Source organism: Aristolochia californica, unplaced genomic scaffold, assembly GCF_029961685.1.
Source record: "Aristolochia californica isolate CCGP_79_NKW_82.1479 unplaced genomic scaffold, dmAriCali1.0.hap1 SCAF_8, whole genome shotgun sequence".
NCBI classification, from domain to species: domain Eukaryota; kingdom Viridiplantae; phylum Streptophyta; class Magnoliopsida; order Piperales; family Aristolochiaceae; genus Aristolochia; species Aristolochia californica.
In genome coordinates, this window is record NW_027182279.1 from 2,285,447 (window position 1) to 2,300,931 (window position 15,485).

General features: G+C 36.1%; 1 long non-coding RNA gene across 2 annotated transcripts; it reads right to left on the minus strand.

Annotated features, from left to right (window-relative positions):
- Positions 1-3,722: 3,722 nt before the first annotated feature.
- LOC137939542 (uncharacterized) lies at positions 3,723-8,237 on the minus strand. Of its 2 annotated transcripts, XR_011109955.1 has the most exons (4): positions 7,965-8,237; positions 4,810-5,223; positions 4,259-4,698; positions 3,723-4,134 (listed from the first exon to the last, which is right to left on the minus strand). It is a non-coding gene; the product is annotated as an uncharacterized lncRNA (long non-coding RNA). The 2 variants fall into 2 exon arrangements; XR_011109954.1 differs by having other exon boundaries at positions 4,259-5,223.
- Between the last annotated feature and the right edge of the window lie 7,248 nt (positions 8,238-15,485).

Sequence of the window (15,485 nt, forward strand, 5' to 3'; positions counted from 1 at the left end):
ACTATTATTTGCGACATTCCTCCAGTCGGGTGAATGTTCTCCACGTCGCTCAGGGCCTCACGCAGCAACGGCACGTGCAAGGAATAGAAATTTCACCGGGCAGGAGTTTTTTACTTGCTACTTTTTTTACTTTTAGTGGCAAATGATCTAAGTGCACCGTTTTTTATAATGGTAGGACTGTACCACGTAAGCGAGAAGCATGAACAGTCAATTTTTTACTTTTTCGTAACCTTGAAATCCCTTACCTTTCCACTTGACACATGTGCATTATATAAACAGCCAAAATGTGGTGGGTTCCCTTCTGCCAATAATTTCCTCAAACAATATAAGATAAAAATATATTTATTTATTTATCTTAATATTTATCATATATTTATTCATAAGTTTTAAACTTGATAATTAGAAAAAAATGAGAATTTGATCATTATTATTCCCAAAAATAGTTAGTGAAAAGAAATTTTTGATCATTATCTCATTTTCACTAACTATTTTTAGGAATAATAATGGTCAAATTTTTATTTTATTTTTTTTATTTTCTTTCGAATAAAAAAAGAAAATAAGAATTTAACCATTATTATTCCAAAAAATAGTTAATAAAAAGGAGAATTTGATCATCGTCTTATTTTTACTAACTATTTTTTGGAATAATAACAGTCAAATTCTCATTTTTTCTTTTCTAAAAATTCAAAATAAACCCTTATTTTTTAAAAATATATATTTAGTTCTTTATATTTTTAATATTTCATAGGCCCGAGTAAGGTCCCAAATGTGAGTAGTAATACCATAGTTTAGACTCTACATTTTAAATTTCATAGATCCTTATTTTTTAAAAATATTTATTTATTTATATATATTTTTAATATTTCATAAGGCCCAAGTAAGGTCCCAAATGTGAGTAGTAACACCATAGTTTAGACTCTAAATTTTATTTACCAAAAATGTTCAGGACGTGCCAATAGAGAGGACCTAGCCGTGGGAAAGGTCTACCCCCTCCTTAATGCGTTCCAACAAACAATATAAGCGTTACATGATGTGCCTTTATGCCTATTTATTGAACATTCCTCCGAATCTACGGTCAAAAAGAGTCCAACGACAGTAAAAATGTGCATGCGCTCCAGGCTGGCAAAGCTTTAACTAAAATGATTTTTCAAACGGACCGCACCCTCGTCGTTCGTAAATAGCTGAGGCTATTTTTGTAATTTTAATAAAGCCAGAAAGCACTACTTAAAGAATGGCTAATCTCTGACATCTACCCCTGTAGTCCCGCTTTATTACAAACAGATGCCGAGACCCAAGAAAGAATCTGGTAACGGAGATGCAAGCGGGCCGACCGCGCTGGATTTGGATATTCCAAGACGGATACCACGTGTCCGCTGTACCTCCCTGTCGTGTCGTTGATTGTCAGTATGCCACGTCAAGTGTACAGTTAGCGTCGCTTTTCTCGCGCCATCTCCTTGCCCACAAATTTGACAGATGTCGTGGACCCACGGCCTAACTTGCGATCTCCACCGTCGGAGGGAGCATAGTACGATTATGACCGTTTGTCTACTTCCCAACGTGGAGTTGACGATGAGCGACGTCCACCAGCCAAATATTCAGTTATTCCTCTTGAAGCGACCACCTAACTCCATGTTCTTTATATTTTTTTTCTTAAAATAAGTATTTTTTTAAAATAATATTGTTATCTATTTTAAAAAATAGTAAATAAATCCTTAAATTGAAAATATAATTTTTAATCATATAATCTAATTTTCATTTTAAATAATAGGTTATTAAACTTACTAGAGAAAGGGCGGGCATCTTGATGATATCTGTAATATAATGGAAACATTATAATCCACTATATATAAGTAGAATTTACTATAAAGTTGATCTAATACGAAACATCTCAACCATCTAATCATGATCGGAAGGGTTATATAGCCGTTGATCATGATCGAACGGTTGAGAAAGTGTCATATAATTATATTTTGCTAGATTCCCTAAACAATTTGAAAAGAGGGATTTTCCACTAATCTTAGTTTAGTATAAACTTGTTGTTCCTTTTGTCTTTATCTTTCCCTTTGGGTGCTTCATGTGTCATGGCACACTCTTCTTTTGTCCCATGCCCACCTCCATTACTTACTAGGAAATATCAATATTTATTATGTATATGACATGCATGTGAGTTGATGGTCCCCTATTTTATTCCATTAAATGGGTGGCTTCACATGTGTGCCATAACATGGAGATATAAGCCAAGAGTAGTGGATGTTACACTTGTGGTGGGTGGGTAGAGCTATAATTTCATCTATCTAGAATATTCACTTAATTTAATTTCAATTAATAAATATAATTTCTTTTAGGTTCCATTAAAAATATTTGCTTAATAATTAATGACTAAATATGGCCTTATTTAAATATTTGACAAATAATAATATAATCTTCATATCCAAAAGATTAATTAACCAATGTTATCATATGATGCCACCAATGAATCACAAAATCCTTTACTTACTTCCTTCTAATTTCTTAGTAAATGAAATTTTGTTATATTTTCACATAATTTATATATAATTAAAATAAAAAATCTAATTTGAAAAAATAAATATTATTTAAATATAATCTTATTTTTTATTCATTTATATAGTGTATTTAAGTATTTACAAGATGATTATTTATTGGAAATAAAACATTTTGATAAATTTTTAGATATTAAAATTGTACTTATGAGATTGTTATATTTTGGCAACTTGGAAGAATTTTTTTGTCTTTTTTAATTTAAAAAAAAAATCATTTATCACCTCTTAAAAGAATATTACGTGTAAACAATATCAATTACAGGTTCTATCCAATTGATTTTTAAAATATTTTAATATAAATCTAAAATGAACTGATAAACACAATGCAAATACTATAGAAAAAGTACACTAAGCCTTTCCAAAGGACAAAAATACTGAATAATAAGCTTTATTAATGGCTTCTTCAGCATGGAGTTCTGTACAATTGAAGAATCTTTCACTTTCCAATGAAGATTGGCTTGGAAATGCACTCACTCAAGAGGCCCTTTGCACTCTTCTTGATGATCACACGCCAAAAAGTTTTTGCTTCATCATTCTCTTTAATGGATGATTAACCCACTTCTATGTTTACCCTTCATCAATCATATCCTCTCCTTTGGGAAAAGTGAGTTTTGCTTCTTAAAAATGGAGCAAGACTGGAAATGACAAGGACACCGCAATAATCCTGAAAATATTTCATGTCACGGACAGAGATTCTACGTTTGACAAGCAACGACAGAGCTTAGAGAAGACCTGAAATTTTTTACTTGGAGATGCTTGCTGCCTTATCCTTATCCTTATCCTCTCTTCCCCTTCTTCCGTTTTCTTTTTCTTTGTTTCTATTTGATATTTTCTCCTATTTGAATGTGGAGTGTGGTCTTTTTCTCTCATTGCAGACAGTTAGGACACACTTCCAACTAAAGATAAGCCCTGTTTTGTCTATATTATGTAAGCAATAAAAATATTGGAAAGCTCATATGTTTTTTCCCTGCATATATTAAACAGGCACTGACTAGTCACAATTGAACAACATTTGAATTTGGTACTATGTTAAAGTTGAGTTTAAATTCATTCCATGTAAACAAATAAATGGAAGTGATAGTGAGCTTCTCAGTGAAAGATTCTGAGTGCCCAGACAAGGTGGATCATCCTCAATAGCAGGTCAAAATGCAGTTCTTAAATCAAAATCACTATTCAAATTTACTCAAACCACTAGTAAATAGACACCGTCATAAAACAACTACTCGAAATTATTCTAACAAGTTACATCCACTTCAAATCCTTTCAATTTGATATAAATATAAATGTAAAGGATCATGGTGGAACTCTATAGCTGAGTCTGACCAAGTCTGACCAGCCGAGATAGTGGTCCAAGAGTGTGATGAACACCAATCACTGAAAATATTGTTCCTTCCACTAGATTAAACATAAACTGCTGAAGGCTTAACATTTTCAGGTTCTGTCCACAACCATGAAACAAACTCACCAAAAGAAGCAGCATAGTTTGGTCCTTTTATAGTCAAGACCAGCAGCATCAATCAGGGGAATGAATAAAGAGAGGACGTTCAAAAGAAGAAAAATCAAGGTTCTGAACCTGGAAAAGAAGCAGATGAAAATAAAGCATGGTTAGCCAGCAGAAATGAGGTCAAAACAAGCAATGAGGAGTTAAGAGAATTTATTCAACACGGGGAATGAGTGAATTCCTCAACAGTACGCACCTCTTGGATGAAAAAATCTCTTAACACATCATCTAAGGCAGGTGGTCATCAAAACTGATCATGAAATGAAAGTTACATCATGGATTGTCAGAGCTAGTACAACTTCCAAAGGAGACAATCCTACAATCCAATAAGTCAATCCTACAATCCAATAAGTGAAATCACAAGATAGAACAGACGCTGTCTGATCACTTGCATGGATATCCACTGCCATATGAGACAATCCTACCATCTGATAATTGAAATGAGTGCATAGAACAGATGGTGTCTCCCACTAGCATAAACATCCATTGCCAAAAGCAACGGTTAATTTCCTCCATCACATTTGACTACTCATGCATATGTGCCAGGCAAGCTAAAGATTTTCAAATTTTATTTTTAGCACAAAGAGAAAGAGATTCATAAAAAAGGGAAAGTACACGAGGCCCCTGGAGCTGAACCTGTCAAGAAAAATAAAACGACAGAAAACGAAATACAAAAGGAGCTAATCAAATAATTGACTGAACAAATCTCAAATTTACACATGCAGTAAGCTTCATATAGTTAGTCACCTGTGAGTAATGTGTGCTCATGGCAATGTCTCTGCATTGAGCTCCATTGGAACTGCTGAAATTGAAAACCAGTCACTGATATTTGTCAAATACATCACCTTTGATAAGTGGCCCACCAAAAGTGTCTACATGGCTACCATGATGCTGCCTTACAGCAAACTCAGCCAGTACAGCATCTTTGTCCCTAACAACCGCCTCAAAAATGAACTTTGAATGGACCCCTGAATAAACCCCTAGTTTCCTCACCAATGAGCTCCAGAAAAAGTAAAGCTCCACTTGCATCAATTTCTACTCCCATTTGGGCTTCACTAAAAGCCCCTCCTTTACTGATTTTGTAGAAGGAAAGCTTTTGCTCAATGGCTCAAGTTTATCTTGTCTGTCTCTTAACTTCATTAAATCAGAAAATGCTTCCCACTGCAGAAGTTTCATAATCTCAACATGAAAATTATATAATATTAAAATGTTATTGTACACTCCATTTTATAGCATGGCTATAAGTCTGAAACAAATTCTACAAGAAAAAGTAACCAAGGAAATAAAAGAAAACTTTTGGATCACTACAAGACAAACAACTTGTAAAGAACAATGACACAACTGAGCCTCTTAATCAAGTTAAATTACCTCGTTGCGTTTATTAAGATAACCTTGTATTTTTTGGGGGGGCACGATCTTTGTAAAAGCTTAATATCGTCAACACCCCTTGTTCTGATTTGAAGTTGCATTTTCATTTCATGAAATAAATAACTAGTAAGACTGTGTAAAACTCACTCGAACTATCAAATAGAGTTCTAGGGTTTAGGTCAAACAAGGAATCCGGCCCTCTCTATTTCCTTAATATGGGGATGGGAGAGACACCCCAACCTACAGGGCAACGACAGGGTCCAATGGAAAAACTCAAAAGGTTTCAGAGAGGGGAGAGGTTACCCCAATCCCATACCATGTGGATGGATCCCTGAGAAAGAATGAAGAAAAAGAGTCCACCACTGAGAATAGAGAGAGGCCTCCTTTCCCTCCCTTGCTGCATAATAATAAGAGCCACTCCTCTCAGTAAAAGCAGAGAATATAGAGGGAGGGGAGCTCCATCCTTCCTCGCTCCCTACACTTTGTAGGAGATCCCCCGCTTCCTCTACAACTGTCTGGAGTGGGGAAGTAACACCGCCAAATTACAGAAATAAAGTTGACAGAGAAAGCTAGAATATGGGTAACCTAACCTTTATCAGCTCAAGAAAATTCCTGGTTTTCAAGTTCCAATAGAAGAACCTGAAATTTCAGGTGCTGTTTTGTAGCTAGAAGTAGCTATCACAAGAGAAAAATACACTAGGAAATTATTCACAACAAAAGAAAGAAAAAAATAATGGTGCTCCAACAGCCAACGGAAAAATCTGTATTATTCTTGAATAACTTGTGAAAGTTACAGCATATCTCCCTATTTAATGACTCTAAAACTACCCTGTCCTTACCAAAATAGGCTACATCACTTTGGTAGAATTTTCTTGGGTCTGGACTTCCTAATTACCATTGACTTGAGATTCCACTCACAGGAAAAGAATTCCAGTAATTAACTAAAATAGAAACTACCAACAATGAACACTTTATGACTTTCCTAAATTGACTACCAATAAAGGAAATAATTAACCAAATACTTTTCCAAATAAAAAACTCCTAATTGGGACTTATTAACAAACTAAGAAACTAATAAAGGTAGAAACTTGATGACTTTCTTGTCATAGAAAGTACTAAACTGTGGTCTTCTGCAATAAACTGACTTTTCAAAATAGTAAATTGTTGTCTTTTCAGTCTTCCTCTTTCCTATTCTGCTTCTTCTTTTCATAAACTTTCAATGGCTTAGGATGACTTAGTTTGTCCTCATAGTTTTCAAAAATTTCTTCAAAATTAAAGTTATTTATTATGCCAGGAAGGCCTCCACATAGCTATAGAGAGGCGAAGGGAACCCCTTCCCTCCCCACTGCATCTAGCAGGGGATAGACAGGGAGGGGAATGGGGCTGGATGGTGGTAACCAGATAACGTTGGGTTCTCAAATATTCATATTGAGGCAGCACTACTCTTACATCATCTTCAATTCATCTTCTTTACTGGAACACCCATAGTTCCAAAACGGCATCTATCAAACATCTATTTATCGGATTGCTCCAATTCTTTTTATGAAATGCCAGCAAGGTCTTTGTGACATGGAAGAAAAGGATTTAAGAAATCATTTGCATGGTTCAAAATCTCCCCACTGTTTTAGTTGGTTTAAGAAGTCAATCTATTTTAATTGGCTTAAGAAGTCAAATGGATAGCATGAAAACTCTCATCAGTATCATATTAGTTGTCTTTCAGTATTTTAACCTTACTCCAGCAATTCCATCACAAATGATATTCAGGGTAAAGAAAAATGAGATGGAAAAGACAAAAATGAAGTTTTAACTGTAGGGCAGGCACAAAATGTTGCTAATCAATTTGCAAAAATCTCAAACGCTTGTTGTTACTCATAATGGAAGGAATGGAAACAAAATTCAGCAAAGATAAGTGATATTCCAATATGATAATGTAGGATGGACTAACATTTATCTGTAATTTAGATATCAGTTCGTAATCTCCAGCAGAAAATAAGACACATAATCTTCCACTACAGCAGAGCCGTGCTCATCTATGTTGGATTCGCAAGTCAGAGGATCATAATGATTGCAACAGCTGGATTGAACTGAACAAAAAAGCTACCTTTGACCTCAAAGGCCCTGATTAACATCCCAGAGTGATGAAACAGTCTGGTTTCTGTTGATATCCACTTCCATTAACGTGAATGACTGCTAATGGAACTCAATATTCAACAAGGGTACCATTGTAGTTATTCTAAGTCAATATGAAGACAAAAACATTTCGTTACGCCTTTTCATGGATACCCATTATCTCCCAGTACAAGTAACAGCCACAGACCACCACCACCACAATCAACAACAAATACAAAAGAGAGTTAAAAGTGGAAAACAAAAGAATATCCCAGAATACTAGCGGACGAGCTTGTGCGTATATATGGCAGCGTGAGAAAAAAGACTAGTTCGAGCTTCACTCGATTAAGAACAAATATGAAAACTACGGGACTTCACGGAAGAAGTCAGAAAAACAGACACAAACACAGAGACATAGATCATACCTCGGATTTTGGCAGTTCTGATTCGAACTCTTGGACTCAAGCTCTTGAAGAAATTCTCGCTCGATTTCACGAACGCCTTAAATTTATCGACGACGCAAGTCACGTTGTCCATTTCTCCAAAAAACTGAAACCCACTGAATGGCAAAAAACAGATAAAGGGGGAAGAGGGGAAACCCAGGATTAGAAGAGGAAGCACAAATTTTGCAGGGGAAGAATTTCCTGACGTAGCTTTTCAAATGCTTCCAGGAGAAAGAGGGAGCTTTGGGGGTGTCCCTGCTGTTGCACCAAAGAGACAGACCGTCGTTTCACCGAGTCGCGCCACTCATCAAACACATCGCAGGTGGGCTGTGGGCTCATCACTCTTATATTACTGTACTTCTTGTAGGGTCTATCGAATACGAAAAACCATTTGTTGCGAAACATTCGAAACGCTATTCCAGTTATCCAATCATAACCAACAGCTATCTAACACAAAACATTAAAATAATAATAAGATATTAATTAAAATTTTATTAGCTCAAATGATAACAAATCTAGCACCAATTTGCATGTTAAATTGTAAAAAAAAAAAAAAAATATCTCACATCCATTATCTATACAAACACAAATAACTTAAAAATCAAATCAAACCACACATGATACAATTGGTTAAAAAATATTCATTAAATAGTGTAGCACCTAAAACTTGTCACATGGCAATCACATTATTCATAGCATTCCAATAGTGAGCAAGATACTAAATTATTTAACACTAAGTGTTTAATTTATAAAAATTTTAAAAAAATTATGCATATATAACATGAAGTAGGTGATTCAATTGCTACCTGAGGAACGAATATTTGATCTTCATCTTCATCTCATGCATCTACATGATCTTCATCTTCGAAATGGGTGTTAGTGTGGACAAGTTCATGTCCACTGGAAAACAATTTCTAGTGTTAGTACCCCAAATGAGGAAACCACAGAAGATAAGAGAATTAGTAACTTGTAAAGTATACTTAATTAAAATATAATACTTAAACATTAAATTAGGTAAAATAAACATTATTACTACACGAATAACTAATTTAATGTATAACTAAAATATATTAATGTATTAATTAATTTAATTATATATTATATTAGTTAAAGATTATTGTTTATTTTACATTAATACAGTAATTACGTGAGTCAATTAACTGTGCACATGATTAATCATAAAAAATAAATAAATAACGTTAAAAATAACATAAATGAATATAATACATTTAAGTTACTAATTTATTGATAATATATGGTGTTCTTTAACATAAAAAAGTCATGATTAAACAGAAAAAATCTATCAAATACTAACTTTAACACACTATATTTTTTGACATATTATTAATTAAAAATATTTTCCATTAAATTTAAAATCATTGATTTTATTAATTATAAAAATGAGTTAATTAAACTCGGTGCTCAATTAAATTTTTCCTAACTTAGGAAAATATGATGAACAATGCTTCGTCTTCCTCTTCTCAGCACCGAACAATTCAGGAGATCAACTTCTTCTTCTCCCCCTCGCCTAAGCAGTATTCCGAACTAACTTGGATTAGGTTGAGGCGGCTCGGGTAGAAAAGTTTTTTTTCTGCAAGATGTCTTTGTCTTCGAACAGCGCAAGGCTGTCTTCTCCAAACGACAACTCGGCAGGAGATCACGGAGAAAAGCGGCCATCTTCTTCTTCGGCAATGGCGCCAATAGCGTCGAAGCTCTTTGCCGAATGGGGAAATCGATGCCTAATCGAAGTAGAAATTACGCAATCGATGCCCAAATGTCAAAATCGAAGAAAATCGAAATCGAAATGGGGAAATTGAACGAAATGGGAAGTCCGAGAGAGGGTGAGTCCAAGAGAAGACCGAGAGACGGAGACTGGAGAGGACAGTTCGAGAGAAGAGAGGGAGCAGAGACGTCGGGGGCGCAGGGAGACGAGAGAGGGGGTGCGGGAGAGAGGGAGAAAAAACGAAAAATGAGAGAGAGCAAGAGAGGGGGGTGCGGGGAGAGAGAGGGGAAAAAAAAATAAACGTCGAGGGTTCGGACCCCCTCTTTTCCTTCATCCGGATGAATGGCAAAAAGGGTCGGAAACCAGATGATATTTTTTATAACGTGGAGATGATGTTCCATTTCATCTCCAGCATCTAGATGACATGAAGTCTGGCGCTCCACTAACGACGTAATCTAATGAAAGGCGTAATGCGATTGATCTTCATCTTACCCTTCAAGTTGACTAACCCCCCCTAAAGTTCCGAATAGCCAGAGAACTTCCTCAGGTTTTGATTAGGATTGCATGAAAACTACAGAAATTTCATGACTGCATCTAAAGTTACAACCTCCAATCCCTTGTGAAACTAGAGAAATGTGTTTTTCTATTGAATGAAGAGGTAATTTATACAAAAGTTTTACAATCTATAATCATGAATCTCGTGATTTTATACCATCCATTTACAATAATGGATAACTTCAACTTTGAGCTTACCGTGGAAGCATCAAACACCAGTAACACCGATATCTCTATACTCCTGGAAGCCGATATTTGGTGGTTTTCAGGAACCATTTACTCCCGTGATTTTTTTAAAATTTGATTGGCTTTTCCTTGGCAATTATTGTCACCTTGTGGAACTTGCCCAACTCAATTCACATCAATTCAAACTGCTCTACAAGCTCAGATCTAAAGTAATCTACATAGAGCTCTCACGTGAACGAAGTTAACATTTCTCTTCTTTTTAAAGTATTTCTTCTCCTTTACACATCGTTATAACATCAACGAAACCAACAACAGCATACTATTCAACAATGTCTTTGCTTTAATCAACCATAAAGGAAAAACCAATTGAAAAATGAGATCCCTGCGGAAAAAGCAGCCACTAATGGTCGGGTTTTTCTGATTAGGACATTGGATCACAAAGACAAAAGCCTTTCTCTTTTATTTTCGCATGCCTCCACCTTTCTCTATCGAAAGAATCTGTCTATAAAGAAAGGAAGAAGGGGTAGACAATTAGAGCCTAGAGGTAAACATCGACCAGGTTTTACTAGGAATTTAACAAGATTTGACCCAAAAACCCCGGGTTTGGGTTTTAGGTGTCACCCCAAGAGTCAAAGACGGGGCCGAGAAAAAAACCTGTTAGGTTTTGGGTTGGGAAAGAGTTTTTTCAAACCCGACTCACAGGGACGAAATGAAGACATAAAATGACGTAAGTAGGGGGCAAGATGTGTTTGGTTTTCCGGGATGAGTCGGGGATAGGTCGGGTTTATGAAGATAGAGTAAGGATGAGTCAGGGTTCAGGGATGGTGATTAGGTCGGGATTGGGTTTAACTTATCGGATTTCTTCGAGTTTTTTTGAGTTTAGATTTCGAGATCAGGGTTTGGGTTTCAGAAAACTGGACCCAACCTGACCTGTGTCCATTATATACATAAGGCAAGTTGGAGCAGGTGCTTGCTTCTTTAATTACTTTTAAGAACAGGTGGTTGCTTCTTTTAGTACTTTTAAGTGCAGGTGCTTGTTCATTTTAATACTTTTGAAGAGGATGTCTTTGTTCCATGTCTTTCCCAGTAATAACTACAAAGGTATTGGCTGCTTTTCATTTTTGTAGTAGTTACTTTGACAGATTCATGGGGTTTCGTTGGTCAAAAAGAGACCTTTTGTGATTTATGTCATGAATGCTTTTCTAGGTTTTTAGCCAGGAAAGCTCCCACCTCCAAGTGACTGTACAACTGATGTTCTTGGGATATACCTTTGGCCTTGGGATTCGATTAAACAATTCGTTTCTAGCAGACTCTTGGGTCTCGACAAATGGAAAGATTAGAGCTCCACAGGTCAATTAAGGGCTGGATGAAGGAAAAGGAAGGAGCTCCACAAAGGTGGAACTGACTACGGATTCGTTTTCTCTGTATTTTAACAACTCTGAAGGTTGAAAGTTCTTTCCTTGTTCAAAGCTTGTCGGTATAAGATAATCTAAGAGTCTGATTCGGAAGTTGAACGGGCGCATCAAAAGTTTAAAGTTAGTTTACAGGGTGAAAGCGTTAGGAATTGGAAGCAGGAAAGTAACCCCAATCTCAGCTTCACCGGACTAGATTAATTGGATCAGTAGCTGCCGACTGTCTTCCTCATTTATTAGTTTTTACAAGAAAACTGCAGGAAAACACTCAGCTTAACCGTGTTGAGCACAGGACAAAACAGATCTGGAGATGAACACGTAGCATGGGTTTTTGCCGCGCGATTGCGATGATCAGATTTTCCTCAAATGGAGATATCTCATGAGTTCTTAAAAGAATCCATCTTATCAAACAAATTAAACTGTTGATAGTGGTCTTAGATCTTCTTGGGGAAATGGATGAAGAATAGGAAAGTTCTGCCACTTTTTCTTATTTAATCGTTAAAGTCTACAGAAGACTTGAGAAACACATGCAAAAGTAACATGCCAGCCCCTGTACAGTGAATCATACCATCTAGCTCTTCCTGCGCCCACTGTTTAACCTCCCTCTCACTGTCATTCTTCTTCTTCTTCTTCTTCCTCTTTCTTCTTCTTTTTTCTTTCTTCTTCATCTTCTTCTTCTTTTGCAATTTTCATCTTCATTTTACTTAACAAAAACGAATATGGTTCTTTCAGAAACGGGCTCTCCAGAGTTTCTTTTGCTCGCCTATTGTGATCATATGCCTATCATACTAGAAAGAGCTTGACAAAACAGTCTGCATGAAACTTTTTCTTGTGGTTTCTGGGTTCTGGACTTCATCAAACAACAGTCAGAAAAAGGTAATTTTGCATGGAATATTGACATCAAATTTAGAAGAAGGAGCATTCATCGGAGGCACCCTGTACAAATTATTTTATAGTACTCCTTGCCTGAACCATCTATAATACAGAATCATTTCAACTTCTTGGCCAAGAACTAAATCTGATTTCATGGTGTATGGAAACCCTTTAGTTCTTTACGATCATACTGACATAAGCAAAGACTAAACGGCTAAGAAACACGGGACACATACTCAGGCGACCGAATGCTCACAGACTACCCACCGCAGTCAACAGACGCCTCAACCCATTAACAGCGAGATAGCTTTCGTGGCCAGGGCGAGTTGCACCAGCGTGAGGACCAGCAACATCAGCTTCCTGGCCATGGAGACCGATATGGGTGGCCGTTCAGCCACCTCGGAGAGCATCAACAACCCCAAGCCAAAGCAGAAGCATAACATAACAGCAAGGAAGCAACCTTTAACGGCAAGTTTGAGGGGTGTGTTTAATGGCAACCCCACAGAAGGATCAAGAAGCCCGACAACGGCAGAGACGATGGTGATAATAGAGGCAGTGATCTTCAAAACCGCCTTACGGATCCTATTCGGACGTCCAGTTTGGTCCTCAGACAGTGGGGGTTCAATGGCAATACGGACATGATCGGCTATCAGTTGAATGGTTAGATCATCAGCCAAAACCTGGATAACTACATCGTCTGAGTCGAACCTTCTGAAGCTCCTCGCGATGAATTTCCGAGGAGAAGGAGAAGGAGAAGGAGAAGGAGAAGAGAGGCGTTCCATGGATAGAAGGGCTGACAAGGAGAAGAGAGGCGTTCCATGGATAGAAGGGCTGCCAAGGACACGAATGCTCATATACGCCGAACTTTCAAGTCGTTAATCACACTATTCATCCAAATATTCAAATGGAAGAAAAAGTGCAGTGCCAATCAGCTAGACGGATTGCGCCATTGGAAGATGTAAGGAAAGTTTCTCAACCGACTCAAACTGACTAGACACTTATCCCATTAAATGGTTCAGCTTTTGCTTCAAAAAAAGAAAAAGAAAAACTCAGTGCCTCCTTCAAAGCCACTGTGATTGATCTATGAATCGGTCTATTACAGTTCTCCTGTGATTATCTTTGAATGGGACTTATTTGTGAATCAATTATAGTACTCCGGTAATTAACTTATGAGACATCTTATCGAGTAATAATTACTAGATCATTCAAATCCTATAAGACAATATTTGTGTAAAATACCTAAAGAAATTTTGGAAGATGTTTCCCAATTATTTGATATAAAATCAAGTAGATGAACAAATGTAAAAAAGTAAAAAATAGAAGCTAGAAAAGGATTCAACTACAAAAGGAGCCATTGGAAGCAATAAGGATTCGACCCCAAGTATCAAAATGTTAACTTTTTAGAATGTCAAAGGTAGATCCACAAGCTATCGGTCTTCAAATTTTATAAGTGGCCTACCAACATATTCGACCACAAAGAAAGTATGCATTGATTATTATTTTCATAATTTTGGAGCTTTTTTTACCTATTTTTCAAAATTCTAAAAACAACCATATCCATTCATAATAGCTAGTTTTTAGAATGTTGGAAATTGTGCTATAATTCATCTTAAACATTCTATAATTCATGCCAACAAGAATTTTGATATCAATTAGAATACTTAAGTTTTTTTTTATCTATGTGCATTAATTTTTTATATCAATTAGAATACGTACTTTTTTTTATCTATGGAAGTTTGGTCTCAAATTGTGACATCATAATAGGCTCTAACTTTCATATTAATTGTCTAATTTGAAAAAAATTTCATATAACCAGCTTGAGAAGTTGAAGAACAAGTATGAGAGAGTCTTACATGACTCTCATAGCAAGAAGTTTCATATAGCCATAATTAATATGGTTGAGTTAGAAGTTAATTCATGGGAAAGAGGTCTCACAAAAGAAGTTCAGTTTAAAAATATTTTAGTTATGTTAGTCTTCTATTGAAATTCAGTTGTTTAATTATTTTAGGAATTATCTTTGGTCTTTGATTTGGGTATAACTAGGACAATTATAGTTTAATTATAATATGATTCTACTTGTTTACTCTATTATAAATAGAGGCTCATTGTAGTCACTTATAATTAAATCTACAAGTAATTCTTCATTCCAAAAATTCAACATGGTATCAAAGAAGTAAATTTTCCAATAATGAAGTATTCGTACTACTTTGATATTGTTTGTTCTCCTACATTAAAACCCTTCTGTCTCAGTTCTTCTCTATCTCAGCGTTGTTATCTTTCTAAGTAGAGACTATGTTTGATTCCTTTCCAAGACCTATTCAGCCATATTCAGCAAGGTCATGTGATAGCTGATGTTGTATTGGAACTCGCTATTTGCAATTTATCTTTGATGTTTTCTCTTTGAGTAGCTGCTTTTTCCATGGTTGTGAGTTTTAAATTGCATCGATTTCTGAAGAAGAAAAAATATGAAGAACGAGGACCCTACTTGTTGATGTATGCTACCAGCTGTTGCTCGTCCAAACCTGTTGTTGCCTACAGCCTTCTCTCCAGCAATAGTATCATGAAACTATTCTTGTTGAGCCAAGCTAGAATCCCATCCTAAGGCAAGAAATCCACCGAAGCTATCGTTTGGAAAATGGCTGGAACTCTTGGCTTGGGGATCTCCCTCGTCATCACCAGCAACAATTGCTTCCATGCATGGTTAGGGAGGTCAATCTGAGAGCACATGGAATTGGGACCATGGAAATTGATGGT